This window comes from Hemiscyllium ocellatum, chromosome 34 (genome assembly GCF_020745735.1).
Source record: "Hemiscyllium ocellatum isolate sHemOce1 chromosome 34, sHemOce1.pat.X.cur, whole genome shotgun sequence".
Lineage (NCBI taxonomy): Eukaryota > Metazoa > Chordata > Chondrichthyes > Orectolobiformes > Hemiscylliidae > Hemiscyllium > Hemiscyllium ocellatum.
The window spans coordinates 47,271,904-47,291,840 of record NC_083434.1 but is presented as its reverse complement, the minus strand read 5'-3'; the positions used below and the strand labels follow the sequence as shown (position 1 = coordinate 47,291,840).

At 41.4% G+C, this 19,937-nt stretch overlaps 1 protein-coding gene across 2 annotated transcripts in view; it reads right to left on the bottom strand.

The window, feature by feature from the left end:
* LOC132832309 (cadherin-18-like) overlaps positions 1 to 19,937 on the bottom strand; it is a 716,018-nt gene that overhangs the window by 399,109 nt on the left and 296,972 nt on the right. The gene's annotated exons all lie outside the window — the stretch shown is intronic.

The window sequence follows — 19,937 nt, the reverse complement described above, 5'->3', positions numbered from 1 at the left end:
ATAAGGAAGTCAAGGGGGATATATTCCATGACTATCCTGTGCCAGTTTGAAGGTCCTAGGGGGCCTTCAGATCAGAGCTGAAAATGTGTTGCTGGAAAAGCACAGCAGGTCAGGCAGCAGGTCAGGCAGCATCTAAAGAGCAGGAGAATCGACGTTTCGGGCATGTGCCCTTCTTCAGGTACCCAATTCACTAAAATATTTTTCCTCACACAAAAGGAGAGCATAGTAAATAATTTCCTCCCATATACATCCAGGGAGGGAAAATTTGGAGAGCCCAAAAGTAGGGACGTTGGATCTGATGATCTATTTTTATTATTTAAAATGTTGCTCAACCCATTTTATCCGCCTCCCCAGTCATGAATTTGCTTTTATTAGTTTTTTTTATTATAAATTTTGATTTTTTTAACATTATGCAGGAACATCTCCGGGTGGTATTATTTGACAAGAAAATAAGCATCTTTACAGTTGATCTTTATTTTTCCCATCAACCTGTTCAGAGATGTTATTACACACCTCTGGAGTAGGTGGGGCTTGAACCCAAGCCTCCCAGTCCAAGAATAGGGACACTACCACTGCAGCACTCAATTGTCAAAATTGATATTATTTCAAATTGCAATTTTGACCACATTGGATTGTTGTAACCTGCACTACCAATTAGTATTCACAAGTGAATGTACAGATGTATAAAAAATCAAATAAGTTGGATTTTTATTAAAAACACTCTTGTTACTGAACACTTTCAATGATACATTTAAGTTGGATTGTGTTCTGGGCAAAAGAATGTGTTTCAGTAAAATTGCATCAGAATTTTCTGCAGTTTTATTCTTTAAATTTGCAGGAAGAACTTTAGGCAGGATAATCTAATCCAAATGAATCTCTCTATAACACTATAAAGTGTTATATAAAGTGAAGCATACAGAAAAGAATCGATGCCCTTCAGGAGCATGCTACATGATCATGGACAAGCTACAAACCAAAGATGTGCAGGTCAGTTTCTCGTGGAAATACAGAGATTCTGGCACCTCGGCCTACTGTCTGTTGGTTTGACGAGAGAACAGCTGCCCTGGACACACAGTTACACATCTTGTATTGTGTATCTAGAAAGCAGGCTTGCAGGGACCCAACTGCATTGTAAGTAGTGCTATTCTGACTGGAGATCTGTGACTCGTGGTGTTCCATAGGGATCGGTGCTGGGACCCTTGTTGTTTGTAATATATTACATGTGATTTGGGGAAGAATGTAGGCAGCTTGTTTAGCATGATGACACAAAGGTTGGCGAAGGTGTATATAGTGAGGATGATTACCAGAGGATTCAGCAGGATAGATAGGTTGGAGACTTGGGTGGAGAAATGGCAAATGGAGTCTAATCCAGACAAATACAGGTCATGCATTTTGGAAGGTCTAATGCAATAAGTGAAAAACTCTTGATAAGAATTAACAGAGGGATTTGGGCACACAGGTGCATGTTCACTGAAAGTGGCAACACGAATAGATATGGTGGCCAAGGTGGAGAATGGAATGCTTGCATTCATCTGTCAGGGCTGAATATAAAAAAAAATTATGACGTGGCTGTATAGAAATGTAGTTAGGCCACATTTGGAATATTGTGTGGTCTAGAATGCCATATTACCATCACTATCAACATCCTGGGAGTTATCATTGATCAGAAACTCAATTGGACACATCACAATGCAGTGGCTACAACAGCAGTTCTGACGTTGGGAATATTGCAGCAAGTAATTCTCCATCTGACTCCCCAAAACCTGTCCACCATCCACAAGGCACAAGGCAGGAGGGTGATGGAATACTCTCTTGCCTGGATCGGGGCAGCCCCAACAACATTTGAAACTTGACACCATACAGCACAAAGCAGCCCAATTGATTGGCACCATCACCACAAACATCCAATCTCTCCACCACTGGTGCTCCGTAGCAGCAGTTTGTACCATGTACAAGATGCACTGCAGGAATTCACCAAAGATCCTCAAACAGCAACCACTTCCAAACCCACAAGCGTTCAATCTAAAAAGACATGGGCAGCAGATTTTTGGGAACATCACCACCTGTAAGTTTCCCTCCAAGCCACTCACCATCCTGAGTTGGAAATATATCACTGTTTCTTCAGTGTTGCTAGATCAAAATCCTGAAATTCCCTCCCTAAGGGCATTGTGGGTCAATCTACAGCACATGGACTGCAGTAGTTCAAGGAGGCAGCTCACCCCCACCTTCTCAAGAGGCAACTAGAGACTGGTAATAAATGCTGATCAGCCATCAATGCCCACATCCCACAAAATGAATAAATAAAAAGAAGGATGTGGAGGCTTTGGAGATGATACAGAAACAGTTACCCAGGATGTTGCCTGGTTTGGAAGGTTTTAGCTTTGAGGGGAATTTGGATTGTTTTCAATTGAATGGCAAAGGATGAGGGGGTGATCTGATAGAAGTTGACAAAAGAATGAGAGGCATGGACATAATGGATAACAATGTCAACAACTAGGGGACATAGGCTTAAGGTAAAATGGGATCAGTTTAAAGGAGATGTGAGATGCAAGTTTTTATTTTCTACACAGAGCGTGTACAGTACCTGAAATGTTCTGGTGATGGTGGCAGATACAATAGCAACATTTAAGAGACATCTTCACAGACAGGGAATCTCAGAGCACAGCATAGTGACTACTGTAGAAAAGGGACATGGTTTTACTCACTGATTATGCTACACTATGGGGATTTCCCAAGTTCAGGAATACTTTGCATGGCCAAAGGAGGCAGCATTGGAATCCTTGGCTAAGAGAGCTCAGTCCTAACAGAAAATTAGGATCCAATGACAATCTGACTCATTTCACTGAGGTATATTCAGACAATGTTTCAAGTTGACTGTGACTTTTCTTCAGGACTGAAGGCAGATAGAGATTCCATTGAGGTAAAACAAAAGGGTATGTCTGGTAGGGTCGAGGTGAAATGACAGAAATGTCATGGAATAAAGTCAAACAGTAGTTATGGTTGCAATCGTAAAAGATAAACACATTGGTCCAGAGAGTGCAAGCAGCAGAATGTTGACAGCACTGTCTGAAAGCAGAAACATGAAAGGTTCAAACAGGTGAATGGCAAAAATAAAACAGAACTAAAATGGAGAGGACACAGCTCATGATGTGAGGTTGTCAGCTCAGTGTTGAGTCCTGAATAATGTTGAATAGCCGATGGAGAGAGGAAGAATTCTCTCTTGTCCTTGCATTGAGCCTCACTGACAAGTGCTGCAGACTGAGGGCAGAGATGTCATTGTGAGAGCACAGTGCTGAGTTAAAATGGCAAATAACTGGAAGCTTCCGATCATGCTTGTAGACAGAGTGTGGGTTTAGTTCAGAAATGAGGACCATTTATAAAAAGTGGTGAAGTCAGGAGGGAGTTCCAGAGTTTAGCACTTGGACAATTCAAGGCAGGATTAATGATGGCTGAATGACTACAATCAGGAATGTACAAAGCTCCAGAATAGGAGAAAACCGAAGATAAGAAACAAACAAACACCATTTAGGAGAAAAACGAGGAATTTTACCCATCCCTTGATAAAAAGCTGGAAGATTGGAAGACTAGAAAATGGCATGAGAAGAGTTTGGGGCGAAGGAAGTGACATCACCATTTGCCAGTGGTGAAAAGCTTGGCAGATCAGTTATCTGACAGGAGATCATGTGAAATGTCCAATGATGACTCTCCTTTCAAGGAGAAGGGGCAACACTAATATTACACTTACCAAAGAAGAGAGCTCAAACTCAACATTCCTTTCAGAAATCAGGCATACAACTCCATCCCGAATAAAGTAATTTCGATAAATTCATGCACACCCTCCTGCCCATGATGGACCTGTTTAGAATGTAATGAAACAAGATTTTACATCAACTCCCTGCCTACAAGGTAAACTATTAGTCTCAAGTACAGCCAATGTTTGCCTAATATTGACGAATGGTATTTGTAATCAAATGGGCATCAACTTGGTACAAAGCAATCAAATCCAACAGGATTTTAGCAGCTGCAACAAACTGACATCAAGTTTACATTAATCCTGTAAAATGCTGCTGCCAGATGTCATTCGGCATATAAAACAAGGAGATGGCTGCTCATATGATTGGCAGCTAACAAGAGTCCATTATCAGATTAACTGCAACGCCTTGCTGAATATTCATGAACCGCACTGTATTTTGAAAACAAATTTCCTCCTAAAAAGGGACTGTCTTACTGTTTTCCTTCATTGGTGTGGAACAGACGTGTGGGGAGGGGATTTTCTCTGGACGAGAAATGAGAGAATGCTGTTTTATCGACCATAATCAAACAGACTGCTAATGAAAGCACAGAGGAGAAATTACATGTTTTAAACCTGCATGGTTCCATAATTTATTGCAAGCCATTCATTACAGAGAGAAAGGACAAAGGCAGCTGTGTGGAAATGGGTAACATCTAAACAGAGTCATCTTTAGTCCAATAAAGAGAAGAGAAACAGAATTACCAAACCAAAACAACTTTGTAACCCCACACAGTCAAAGTGGATTTAGATTTATTCAGCAACTGTTGAATGATCAAAATTATTTTTTTTTAAAATAGGGAAACAAAACGTAATTTGTGATTTTTCCTGCAAAATAGAGCAAGAATTGTAACAGATGAATGCAAGAAATGCAATCATTGCAATTTTTCTATTAAGAAGTCCACAATGAGGGTGTGGATGGCTGAATGGGGACGTGAGGGGGGGCTGTTAAAATATTGGAGCTGATAGTTACAGATGAAGGTAACACTTCTGTCTGAAAGAACAATGACCATTCTGAAAACAAAGACTGACAAAGAAAGTTAGTTGGTTTCAAATCTAAAATTAATTTTAAAAAATGACAAGGATAAGAAGCTAACTCTCATCACTCATCCGAGTGTATTGGCAATACCTTTACAGGAGTGTGATTGAATGCAGTAAGAAAGCTGGTTATTGGATGCACTGGAACATGCGGACCACCGCATTAAATAACCTTCGAGGGGGACAGCTTACACTGTTTAGACTGCAAGACCTTCACACATTTGTTTCCGTTTTATAATGTGAATTTGCTTGAAATCTTGTGTTAAAAGATATTGGAGATACACAAGTGGCTGCTATACGGAGTCACAATAATGGAACTGACAGGTGACATTCCTCACATGGGGTTGGTTTAACTCCAAGAGCTTGACAGTTACTTTATGATGCACCGTGACAACACGGGCTCGAGTCCTGCTACCGGCCGAGGTCATCACGAAGGACTCTCCTTCAAATATCTCCCCGTGCCGAACATGTGGTGACCCTCAGATTAAACCACCAGTCGTTTCTCTCTTATGGTAGCGGCACTATGGTGGCTTTTTATTTGTAACTGTTCTTACAAACCTTTAGCACTGGTGAAGAGCCTTTTGAATGTATAGTTATTTAAAATGAAACAATTCAGATTTGCATTTATATAGCCCCTATCATACTTAAGATTGTCCAAAGTGCTTCAACGCCAATGAAACATTTGCACTCAGGTCACTGATGCAATGTGGGAAGCCAAACAGGACATCAACAGCAGGTAGAAATTTTCATTCTTTCAGTAATATATCAAACAGACAACTTGCAAAGAATATAGTTAAGATACCGAACCCATTTACAATTCCTTCTGCATGTTTTCTTCTGGGGAAAATTCAGAATAAGAAATTTCTAATTCCACATGAACAATAAAAGTTCCATACACTATTTGGATTAAAGAGATATATTTCATTTATACAAGTCAAAAAAAAGTGTCTTTATGATGTTTTTTGGGTATTCCTTTCTCTGAGAATCTGTATGGACTCTGTTATACTTGCAGATAGTTTTCAGTTTTAGCACCAGGGAATCATTGAGATGAAGCCAAGAATGTAGGAGCCACTGATCTTGCTTGTAACAATTTCTGTGAACCTATCCATTTTTTATATCGCAACAAAGTTCCTTTCCTCAGGTGAGATAATCCCTTAAAAAGTAGCACCACTGTAGCCAGCACAGCTGTTGCTCAGGATAAGTGAAAGCTGATTATCATAATCTGCAGTGGAGCGGACCAGGATACCATAGGGAGAAGATGTTTCAGCAGGAAATATGCAGCTGTTAGACAAAGGCAAATTGAAAACCAACCACTGACCAGATAGCACATTGATACAGCAATAGCATGCTGCTGTGAAATCCATGTGTTCTTAATCCTTTGTAAAATCAGAATTTCAGTGTGAAACCAGTAGCAGCCAGCCTCTGACCTACTAGTTGGTTGTCACAATTACAGGAAAAAAAAGCATCCAGAAAATGGCAAAAACAAGGGACTCAAACTGAGATTGTTAACCCCGAGTGTTGTTTCTCTGTCAATGAATGAAAACAAGACAATTGCATGGAGGGACTTCTGCACCTTGTTTGATGCATGCCCTGCCTTCAAGAGAAGGCTGAAGAAGGGCTTATGCCAGAAACGTCGAATCTCCTGCTTCTTGGATGCTGCCTGACCTGCTGCGCTTTTCCAGCAACACGTTTTCAGCTCTGATCTCCAGAATCTGCAGACCTCACTTTCTCCTGGCCTTCAAGAGAGCTCACTTCAGTGACTCCATGTATTGTGTACACAATGCTGCAAGTCTACCTGGAAGTTAATTTGCATTAGGGTCTACAAGACCAACATAAATCAGGTGCTTTGATGCTGAAGTTGCTTCTTAATTTGCAGTATGCAGCCCTGTTTTAAATATCTTAACCCACAGAGTTAATGGACTGATAAGCAATTTATTATTTGATCATCATCATCATTAAAATGACACACTACTCTCAGATCCGAATTCCCATCAAACTGTTCAGATATAATTAGACACCTTACAGAGTTGTACCAAGTGATTAAAAAAAATCATATTTTGTAGTGCAAGTTGAAATATCTTTAGATTTCCAGTTTGTTTGTTTCAGATTTCCAGCATCTACAGTTGTGTTTTTACAGTTAGATCTTTAATAATTAAAAACAAAAATCAGCTCATAGAAGCAGGTGAACTGAAGTTATCCTGTCACAAAGTACAGCCTTTGGTTGAAAGGCCTAGCAGTTCACGCTCCAAGATTAACTTTCCAGCCAACAGCTCCCTTTCGCACAATCCTTTACAACTTGCAGCTGTGTGTTAGCATGTTCATACACTCCTGACCGAGAGTGCTCTGTGGCATTGTGATGCCCATTTCCTCCTTACACCAAGTAATTTGAGCCCATCACATCAAACTTGCTCACCAATACTTGCTTCTGATCTTCCATTCCGACAGATTGGAATTTTTTCCATTCATACCCCAAATCCCTTGACATGCTTGCTCATAAATAAGCTCGGTCACAGACAAACATGTTGTAGATGGGGTTTTGCTTACTGATGGCCAGGAGTATTCTCTTAGGATCACTGTTGGGAATTGTTGTTTATAATTTCTATATTTTCAAGCAAATCAATTATGAATATTGTCTGATGACTAAGTTTGGAGACAATATGAACATTGGAGGAGTTATGGATAGGGGAGAAAGTGAGGTCTGCAGATGCTGGAGTAGCAGAGCTGAAAATGTGTTGCTGGAAAAGTGCAGCAGGTCAGGCAGCATCCAAGGAACAGGAGATTCGATATTTCAGGCATAAGCCCTTCTTCAGGAGTTGTGGATATCCTGTTATATCCTTTGATAGCCTTCCTCACTATCCATAATTCCTCATTTTCATCTTTCTACCTTGCCTGAAATATCTAAATCTCAGAACATTAAGCTGCCAGTCTTGTTCCTCTCTCAACCAATTTTCTGTAATAGCATCAATGTCATAGGTATCTGTATTAATCCAAGCAGTAAATTCATCTGCCTTACCTGTCATTCTCCGCATCAAAATAAACACACCTTCGACCACCAGTCCTGTCATGTTCAGTAATCTCTCCCTGTTTGCTCTTCCTCTTAGTCATACTGACCATAGTCTTGGAATTTTGTTGACCTACATTCATTTTCCCATTCCCTCCCACCCTCCTGGGTGGTAGTAGTTAGCCTCCCTGCCAGGATACTGGTGCCCCTCCAGTTTAGGTGTAACCCATCTTTCTTGTACAGGTCCTACCTGCCCTGGAAGGCATCCAAATAGTCTACATATCTGAAGCCCTTCCGGCTGCACCAGCTCTTTAAGCTATCCCAACTTCCTATTCCTAAAATCACTGGTACACGACACAGGGATTATAAGATTACACCCTTAGAGGCCCTGATTTTCAACTTCCTACCAAATTCCTTTTGCAGGATTTCACGTTTTCTGTCCTGGTTGGTGGTGTCAGGACTCTTGAATATTGTTGAAACGGGACATAGAGCATAAACTCCGAATGGGTGGTAGACTGAGAAAAAGATAAATGTCCTCACTCAGTGGGTAATGAACTTATGGAATTCTCCAATACAGAATGTTGTGGTGGTCAAGAAAGATTAGATTTAGTAAGGATAAAAAAAGACATTCAGGGGATGTGGGGAGAGCACAGGAATACAACATTGATCAGGAATCAGTCATGATCATGTGAATGGTAAAATGGACTCAATGGGCCACATGGGCTACTCTTGCTCCTATTTGATGATATTATGTTTCTACTAGGTCATAGACAAATGGGTCATCCCAGAGACAGGACACTAACTTTGTACATGCTGTTTATTTCAGATGAAGTCATCTTGCAGAATTAGTGAAACTAAATCCTGTACTCTGGTACATTCACTGACTGTTCAAATCAGAGATGGGTCTAATGTTATGTACAGGAAACCTGTGCTTCTGAAAACAGAGGTGCATTTGGTTGCTTAGATCATTTTGGATAACAAATGATTGAACTCTGGACTACTGATGGGATTACGTTAAGGTTTGTCAATGCTGCACTTGTTTTGTTGAAAGATTGGAATCGAGGAGAACTGTCCTGTACCTTTGGGAGTAAAAAGTGAGGTCTGCAGATGCTGGAGATCAGAGCTGAAAATGTGTTGCTGGTTGAAGCACAGCAGGTTAGGCAGCATCCAAGGAACAGGAAATTCGACGTTTCGGGCCAGAGCCCTTCATCAGGAAACTTCATCAGAAACTCTGGCCCGAAACGTCGAATTTCCTGTTCCTTGGATGCTGCCTAACCTGTTGTGCTTCAACCAGCAACACATTTTCAGCTCTGTACCTTTGGGAGGTCAAGGTCAGACACACATAATTGACACTTCAGCTCCAAGGTCCTGGATACAGGACCGGAGAAACTTAATGACCTCACATAAGTAGTCAAGGCGAGTGTTAAAGTGTTAGAGACAGGGTGTTATCTTTCTCCTACTAACATTAGACGCTGAGCACCCTACCAATCCCAATTATCAGCCGACCGTCTTGATCAATCAGGATTCACCCGTGAAAAATTCACCTCACCCTCATATCTAGCATTGCTGTAAGCCTCACACTTACTTCACAGACAGCACATACTGACAGCTATTCAACTATAGCAACCCTATCACCCAATGGCATTGCACAAACCTCAGACATTCTTCCCTCTTCCTGATATAGGCAGTGATAGACAATGAACTGGGGGTGAAAGAAACACTGCTATATTTTCTAACAACCATAAAGGACACTACACTGGCAACAATGGAATGGGTATTGCTGAGAGCGTCTTCATTCTCTTCTCTCTTTCTATCCTCAATGGGCTAAATGGCCTCTTTCTGCATTGTAGGGATTGTGTGATTCTGTGAATAGCTTCTCTACATTCTGCAATCCAGTTGTGTGAAGTTTGAAAATGCCACTCTGTTTTTCTGGGAGCAACTGGTTAGACCAAAGTCATAATATTAGCAAAACAAAAAATACCAGTCAGAAAACATGAACAGAATATTACCACAAATCTTTCCAAAAGAGCAGAATATCACCCAAAACACAGAAGTATAGTACCAGCAAGAAATAATCCAGCAACTCACCTGCAAATAGCTCATGGTCACTATAACCAGCACGAGTGACTTCGGGTATCATGGACTGATATGATTTGGTCTCCAGGAAGGAGATGCAGTAATGTTTACATTATCCTTTATAACACAAGAAGCTGACCATGGATATCATAGTGTTGAAGAATCCAACAGTTATTTGTCACAGCCATCTATTATGTACAACCAAGACATTCACAGGCACTTAGTATCAGAGTGAGAACTAAGCTAATCAGCCATGTAGTGCACAACACCGGAAATGACTTTAGTTAAATTGTCTGAGAAACTTATACCCTTAGATCACATTCTATAATGATGACAGCGCAACTCTTATTCTTAAAGGTATACCAAAATGGTTTGTCTCTTACAGATATACTGACCACGAGAAATAATATGACAATGCATGGAAGAACTCTCAAGCTGTTGATTGTATGTCCAGGTGTACTGTGTTAAAGAGAGGCTCAAGCTGCAGTATGGCTATCCTAAATTGTAGTGTTGGCCATTCAGATCAGTTTGCTCGACCCGCACGCTGTCCTTCAATTCCCACGAATAGTATACCGCTGTCATCCCCCCTTTTGAATGTTGGTTGTTTGAGAAAGCTCACAGAATCAAGAAAACAAGTGCCACAGCTTTCAAACTTTAATCAAATAATTTTCACAAATTTCAAACATACGGAGAGAACTAGCCATTTGGATACAGAACTGGCACAAAGGTAGAAGACAGAGAGTGATGGTGGAGGGTTATTTTTCAGACTGGAGGCTGTGACCAGTGGAGTGCCACAAGGATCAATGCTGAGTCCACTACTTTTCATCATTTAGATAAATGAGTTGGATGTGAACATAGGAGATATAGTTAGTAAGTTTGTAGATGACATCAAAATTGGAGGTGTAGTGAACAGCGAAGAAGGTTACCTCAGAGTAAAAAAGGATCTTGATCAGATGGGCTAATGGGCCGAGGAGTGGCAGATGGAGTTTAATTTAGATAAATGTCATTTTAGAAAAGCAAATTAGGACAGGACTTATACATTTAATGGTAAGGACCTAGGGAGTGTTGCTGAACAAAGAGACCTTGAAGTACAGGTTCATAGTTCCTTGAAAGTGAAGTCTCAGGTAGATAGGATAATAAAGGTGTTCTTTGATACACTTTGACTTTATTGGCCAGAGTATTGAGTACAAGAGTTAGGAGGTCATGTTGCAGTTGTACAGGACATTGGTTAGGCTATTTTTGGAATATTGCATGCAATTTTGGTCTCCTGTCTATCAGAAGGATATTGCAAAATTTTGAAGAGTTCAGAAAAGATTTACAAGGATGTTGCCAGGGCTGACGGGTTTGAGCTATAGGGAGAGGCTGAACAGGCTGGGGCTGTTTTCCCTGGAGTGTCGAAGGCTGAAGGGTGACCTTATAGAGGTTTATAAAATCATGAGGGGCATGGATAGGCTAAATAGACAAGGGCTTTTTCCTGGGTTGGGGGAGTCCAGGACTAGAGGGCATAGGATTAAGGTGAGGGAGAAAAGATTTACAAGGGACCTAAGGGGCAACTTTTTCATGCAGAGGGTGGTGCGTGTATGGAATGAGCTGCCAGAGGAAGTGGTGGAGGCTGGTACAATTACAGTGTTTAAAAGGCATCTGGATGGGTATAAGAATAGGAAGGGTTTAGAGGGATATGGGCCAAGTGCTGGCAAATGGGACTAGATTAGGTTAGGATATCTGGTCAAGATGGATGAGTTGGATCAAAGGGTCTGATTCCATCTCTATGACTGTTTGGCCTCATGAGCTAGTTTGGCCAGTGCCCAGCTGAACATCAGCAGCAGCCCTGACTGAAAGGGGCAAAAATATCTCAGCCACCAAAATGCTCTGCGATTGTGAGCAATCACACCAGTGTCAGGAGGAGCAGATTACTCACACAGGATCACTGATCTGAAAGGGTTGAATTGGGAGCGTGAGCCCCTATTTTACAAGTTCCAAATGCTTGAGTTCATGTGGGACTTGACATCACTGACTCTGGGAGATTTGCACAGCGACTTCTGAAATGGGTCCCAGCAGTGAGGTCAGAGCAATGAAGCACTTTGAGCTGTTAAAATGAAAGAAGTTCTCTTCTAAATAATTTACAAGTCCCTTGGTAACAAGGTTTCTCAGGGAAAGGGGATCTGTTGGCAGGGATAGGGGTGTGCCTCAGTCTAACAGTGGGATTGACAATCGAAAGGAAGGAGTGAACCATAAACATTTTCACAGAACCTATATAGCCAGACACAGACTCACTGCAGGCTAGCACCACCTTCACTTGGGACATCAGCAAAGCTCAGCACACAGACAGTTTTCAAACCCACAACATAATCTCTTTATAAAGCTACTCATTCCTGCTTAGATACAAATGAATATAACTCTTTATGGGTATAATGATTATATGCTTCATCAGAACATCGAAAAGCTGAAAATATTGCTTGGCCGATTCTTTTAGTCTTCATTCAGCAACAACAACTTCAGGTCAAATCTCATTCACTGAACTTTGCTGAACAATCAGAAACAGCAGGACAATAATGATAATGTGTCTTGAAAATAACATCCATCCAATCAGCAATCATGTATGACAAGCCTTTTTCTCTGAGAATGGAAATGAAACATCTGCTAAATTAATAGTTAAGAGGATAATAATAAACCAACAATTTGATAAATAATGCCAAAAGGAGATAGCTATTCATGTCTTTCACTACAACATGGTTCCTTCACTGCTTCAGTCCCACAAGTGCCTGTTCCAAATGCTGACTCTGAGGAACTGTTAATAACCACAGCAAACTAATTACTGATTTTCCTGCCTGTTTGCTTGTCAAGATTGATTGAGAGAATAAACAGTAGGTTTTGCTTACTTACACAGTTTAGGATGGAAAGGTTATTACAAGCATTCGGGACATTTGTGCACACTGAACCCATTCAAAAAGATACCTGTTATAAATTCAGGCTTATTCTAAACACTGTCCTGGGTTCAGTAGTATTAAACCTCAACAGTTTGAGAGATGTTATTGTTCATGTGGACAAAGGTAAAAATCACACAACACCAGGTTATAGTCCAACAGGTTTACTTGAAAGCACTAGCTTTCAGAGCGTGACTCTTTCATCAGGTAGCTGTGGAACAGGACCAGAAGACACAGAATTTAAAGCAAACGATTACAGTGTCATGCTACTGAAATGATATATTGAACAAACCTAAATTGCTGTTAGGTCTTTCATCATTTAGAATGTGTTACAGGTTTCAGTTCATTAAAATATAAATCTCATAACTTCTTTTGAGATAACTTCAGGTTTTATATAAAAAAAAAGTTGTGGTTGGAGTGCCAGGCCTCTAGGAATTCTCTGGCATGTCTTTGCTTAGCCTGTCCCAGGATAGAAGAACGGACACTCAAAAAATACAGTCCACAGATTCCTCAGGAACAAACTACGACAAGCAGACCAAACACAGCCAGAAACCCTAACCACCTTACCATACATCAAAGAAGTTTCAGAAATGACAGCCAGACTACTGAGACCCCTCGGAATCCTAGTAGCACACAAACCCACCAACACTCTCAAACAAAAATTAACAAATTTAAAAGACCCAGTACAACCCATGGACAAAACCAACGAAATCTACAAAATTCCATGCAAGGACTGCCACAAACACCACGTAGGACAAACAGGAAGAAAGTTAGTTACCAGGATACACGAACACCAGCTAGCCACAAAAAGACACGACCCTCTCTCCCCCATAGCCCTACACACGGAGACAAAAAACCACCATTTCGACTGGTACAATGCATCTATCCTGGGACAGGCTAAGCAAAGACATGCCAGAGATTTCCTAGAAGCCTAGCACTCCAACCACAATGCCATAAACAAACGCATAGATTTAGATGCCATTTATCAACCCCTCAGAAAACAAACAGGAAATGACATCACCACAAACCCCAGGAACCCCATCCAGGAGAAAGATATAAATAGAAAGCAGGAGACAACAGCTTCGCTTCACTTGGAGGTCACCACTGATGATGTTACCGAGCCAGGTAATGAAACGTCTGGATAGCAAACCTACAGCTCAGCGAGCAACACCTACACCCTAAACCTCAACCTGAGCTGCAAACCTTCACAAACCTTGCACATTCTATTTTGTTCACACAGCACACAATCTGCAGGCAGCCAATGCAGGAGATCAATCCATGTAATATTTTATACATTCAACTTTGGAAATAGAACCAGTCTGACACAAGGTTGGGATACAGCCAAACACCAACCTCAAACCTTTAATGCATTGCCTGAGCTGAGATGTCACCTTTGTTTATAACCTTAAGTTATCTCAAGAATGTGACTTAACTTTGTCCACCCCAGTCCAACAACAGCTCCTCCACATCCTTGTTAATGTGGTGTGAGTTCATTCTCATTGTCCTGTATTGGGATTGTGCAGGTGCCAGTGTCGAATGGGGGTGAACAAAGTTCACTTCAGCTGATGAAGGTGCTGTGCTCTGAAGGGTTGTGATTTCAAATAAATCTGTTGGATTATAACCTAGTGTTGTGTAACTTCTGACTTTTTTGCGATTCACAACACTATAACTCAGGCTTCTAGAGAAAATAGCATGCCCTTCTGACTAGGCCAGATGTTACATGAATGGTTAGTAATCAGAAGTATGCCATTCAGCTCCTCCAGCCTTGTGTACCACTCAATAAGGTCATGGTTGCTCTGATTATAATCTCAAATCCATATTCCTGCGAATTCCCGATCACCTTAGTCTCTTGCTTTACAAGAATCTTCTACATTTGCTTTGAAAATATTCAAGGACTCTGCTGTGACCTCAAATAAAATCACCACCCACTGAGAGAATCAAATCACTTCTTCCTGGTATTAAGAGGACACTGCCAGCTGATTAAACAGTGACCCCTTGTTCCAAATTCTCCCATGTGGAAACATCCTCTCCACATCTCCCCTGTCAAGACCAATCAGGATATTATATGTTTCAATTAAATCACCTCTCCCTCTTCTAAACTTCAGTGAATACAAACCCAGCCTGTCCCACCTTTCCATATAATACACTTTGACCATTCCAGGGGTTAGTCTGTGAACTGCCAGCAGCACTTTCATATCCTTATGTAAATAAGGTGACCAATTCGGAACACTGTACTCCGGATGTGGCCTCACCAATACCCTGAAGCATAACCTCTCTGATGTTGTATTCAATTCAGCTCACATTAAATGACATCATTCTACCAGTTTTCATAATTACAGCTAGTTCTTCTACAAAGGGATGGTTTAATTCTCGTGCAATACCACATTATAGAAACATCGTGCTTTAGAAGCAACACTGCAAGTGTTGGTGATGGAATCATGTTACAGCCAACACACGTTTTAAAAGTTTGCCCTTTAGAAACAGCATTCCCAATTCGTCACTTGCATTACAGCAAATTTGAGGTGGTGAAATGCGCATTATAACAGGACGACCTGGACTTGGGAATATTTTTCCAATTCATGCACAAGGTACCCAGATTACAATCTCTCACAGTTTAGATCCTATTTTTTAAAAATTATTCTTCCTGCCAAAATGGACAACTTCATATTTCCCCACATTATACTCTATTTACAATATCTTGGCTCACTTATATAATCTATCTATGGCAATCTTTGTGTTACCAGCAAATTTGGCAACCATTACTTTTATTCTTTCAATGAAGGCACTTATATAAATCATAATTGGCTCAGGTCCCAGCACTGACCCCTGTGGCACAGCATCTTGCCAATCTGACAAATACCCCTTATGCCTTCTCTCTGTTTCCTTTATGCCATCCAATCTTCCATCCATGTCAGTATGTTCACCCCACCCCAAAACCAGAGGCTTTTATTTCCTGTAATACCTTTTGGCTTTGCATCTTATCTTTGCTCTGTCTGGGAATCTAAGCACCATACATTCACCATTTTATCCATAGCATGAGTTATCCTTTCACACTGCTCTAATAGATTGGTCCAATATGATTTATTTGCTCTTTCACTGGAGTGCTTGTTAAAACGCACCTTAAGGGTGGCAACTTCAGAATTTAAAACATAGATTTCAGTTTAATGCCAATACAAGCTGCAAACTGAATTAGAGTTGTACAAAACAAAAAAAAAACTTTCTTCCCTAACAACTACACATACTCAGTGACTTAGTTTATTTTCTCAATGTCTCCAAAGACAAGGAGAAAGTGAGCACTGCAGATACCGGAGATCAGAGTCAAAAAGTGTCATGCTGGAAAAGCACAGCCGGTCAGGCAGCATCCGAGAAACAGGAGAATCGATGTTTCCAACATGAGCTTTTCATCGGGAATGTGATTCGTACATGGAGCAATCCATCCTTCTCCTTTGTCAGGTAAGTGGAAGAATCCATCATTGTCCTGCATGGGCCCCAGCTACGCCCGCCTCTCTGTTGGGTACATGGAACAGTCTATTTTTCTCCACCAAAGGGGTAGCCATGGGCACCTGCATGGGCCCCAGTTATGCCCGCCTCTTTGTTGGGTATGTGGAACAGTCCATCTTTCTCGTGATATCGAACTTTTCTTCTGCTGCTTCCGCCACCGTGCTTGCATTTTCCCACCTACCTTCTGAGGATCCCTTCTCACACCTCCAACACACCTCATCCACTTGGACACCCTGGGCTGGTCTGTTACCCCACCTCGATCTCTTCATCTCCAACTGCTGCCGTGACATTTCCATCCCTCTCCCCCACTCCAACCTCCCACCCTCGCAACGTGCATCCCCCCCACTCCCTGTGCCCCAACCCCAGCCTCACCATCAAACTAGCAGACAAGGTGGGGTGCAGTGGTAGTTTGGCTCATTGGCCTCTAAACCGCTGAAACCAGGCACCAATTTATGGACACCTCCTCCTACTGTCCCCTTGACCATGACCTCACCTCCCATCACCAAAACATCATTTCCTAGACCATCCACAACTTCATTACTTCTGGGGATCTACTGCCAACAGCCTCCAACCTTATCACCTGAGAACCCGACACCGCCTGATTCTACCTCATTCTCAAAATTAACAAATCTGACATCCCCAATCTACACATTGTCTCAAACTTATCTCCACATACCTTGACACAGTCCTGTCCCCTTTGGCCCAGGATCTCCCAACATATGTTTGGCACACCACCCAAACCCTTCACCTCCTCCATTACTTTCATTTCATCAGCCCCCAATGCCTCATCTTCACCTTGGACATCCAAACCCCATACACATCCATCCACCATGATGAAGGCTTCCAAGCCTTCCATTTCTTCCTCTCCCGCCAACCCAACCCTTCTACCGACACTGTCATTTGATTGGCTGATTTGGTCCTCACCCTCAACAATTTCTCCTTCAATTCCTCACATTTTCTTTAGACTAAAGGATGGGCCACAGTTATACCTGCCTCTTTGTCAGGTACGTGGAACAGTCCATCTTTCTCACATTCCTGAAGAAACGCTTAAGCTCAAAATATCGTCTCTCCTGCTCCTCAGATGCTGCCTGACCGGATGTGCTTTTCCAGCACCACACGTTTTGACAAAGGTAGATACAGAAAATGTATGTGATGATGTGAAATATTAACATTATTGCTGTTTTTGAAGGTACGTGGATTTTATTCAATGCAATCTTTCATTACTAATATAAAATAATGAATTCGTAACCCAACATCAGTGGGTCATTGTCTTAACTGGAATAACATCATTTAGATTCTTCACCTATTAAATAGTTTCAGGTGGGCTGGTCCCAGCATCAGGCGATATGAAATGACAGATAACTCAGCTGTAATTACTGGAACAGCCCCACAACATGATTTCAAAATTAGAAAATTACCCTTCATTGACCTTACAAGCGCTGGGTCGGATGAAAACAAAGATTTAGCGCAGACTTTAAAATACTTTAAAAACTTAACAAGCAATAGCACTTTCACCAAGCTGAAGAGTGACCTCAGGGCTGTCAGTTACAGGTAAGGTACCCAAATATCCACATCCTTTCTTGGGCAAAGTTGTGTATCAAGGCAGACCATCCGAGGGACACAACCCATAACCCAATGTTCCAGGTGTCCTTGCTGGCATTGAAGACAACAACAACCTATTTTAAAGGCTTCCCAGGAGCAAGTAACAAACAAAATGTGACACTATGACACGTTACGAGATTGTAATGTGGACAGGCTGAAGCTTGGGCAGGGAGGTACATTTTCCAGAGTATCTCAAAGGAGCTGAGAGGTTGAGAGTCAAGGACATAACGCCAGAGCTTACTTTCCTGACAACTAAAAGCACAGGCACCAATGGTGCAATGATTAAAATCAGGGATGTACAAGAAGCCAGTATTGGATGAGCATAGAGATCTGGAAGGGTTGTCAGGCTGGAGGAGGTTACAGACATGAGGAGAGGTGAGGACATGGTGGTATTTGAATCAGGGTTAATTGTGTCAAGTTCATTGCAGTTTTTGATACTAAACATCACATCATACTGTGGCATGATTCCATTTCATTTCGAGTGAGCTAGCTATCTATCTAGCTCCTATTGTATATCTGTTCAGCCAGCATTCTGTGCCTTCAGCTAAAGTTGGTGTTCACCAAGTTTCCATCTTTATTGAGTAGGAGACTGGAAAGCTGAGCTGCAAAACTTGGAAAACCAGGCATTGACTACAGCACAGATGCTCCTCCCAGATTGTACCTCTAACTTGCACTGCAGCAGAAGAACAATGAATGAAGGAGTCCATCACAGATCTGTAAGAGACTGTAAGTGTGGGGTTGCTGGAGGAGGTAGCTCACTTTGATTGGTTTGATATTGTTGTTAATCTTTTTACTTTGAAAAAGACTTTTCAGGAAGTATCACTCACTATCTTAGAAATGGAGGATTTCCTCAGAAAGTACAAAGCCCATTCTTAATGTCTCAAGTCATCGAATACTGGACCCTGAACCTCCTTCCCTGTGAGGAAAGGTTGTTTTTTAAAGCTGTTTTATAAATTTGCTGTATGATCTTTGATTTTGTTTTAATTGTCACCTCGGTAACCTGTGTTCTCCATGAAGTCCCACCTCATAAAGCAGCAACAGTTCTGAATCCATCTCTGCGAACAAGTTCCATTATTTTTCTGGGAACATTTCAGGTCCCTGACCCCACTCTTCAGGATGATGCAATGCCTCTGCAGTACTTACACTGATAAGTATGTTTCCAATACTCCCTCTGCTTGCCAAGAGCTCAAGATCAATTTAGGACTAAAAGCCGTCTCCACAGAGTCCTCATCACTGGAATGTCTAAGGCTTTCCAGGCAGTAAATGCACAATCTTAATGTTACACAAACACTGCTGGGTCAAAATCTTCTCCCGAAATGCATTCTGGGTTTACTAACAGCACATGGACTGCAACGCTTCAAGAAGGTAGCTCAACCCAACTCCTCAAGGGGCAGCTAGGGACGGGCAGTAAATGTTAGCCCAGATGTGATGCCACGTCCTATGAGTGAATTGAAAGAAACATAAGGTAGCTGGGTATTTCATATATTCTGGATTTCATAACAACTACCAAATGGCTCATAGAATTTTCATACGCTGTAGTTCTGATGATGTGTTTGTCCTGCTGGAATACCAGTCTGTCTTGGTAGCAAGTAAGCTTCTAGAGTACAGCTACAATGTCTGCAATTAAATTCTGTTGAAAACCACAACCATCATTTCAAAATATTTAACAAACTCCTGTTTACCAAATTAGTGACGTTGAGGCAGGGATTGTCACCTTGATTTCACTTTCAACAGGTACAAGTAAGAAACGAAACCTCTGTCATTATAGTTACATGGGAAATTTAACGGCACAGACCCTTTGTGAATTTGCATGAAATTTACCACACATGAATATTCCTGGCATGGAAGGAATACAACTTTATTAGGATACTAATATAATAGAGGACTAGGGTACATTTCTGGAATTACTTGCCAATGCAATTTGAACATTGTAGATACAACTTCAAATTGAAAATAAAAGTTTGAGTAACCAAGAGAAACTGAAGTGAGAACAGAGGAGTTGAGG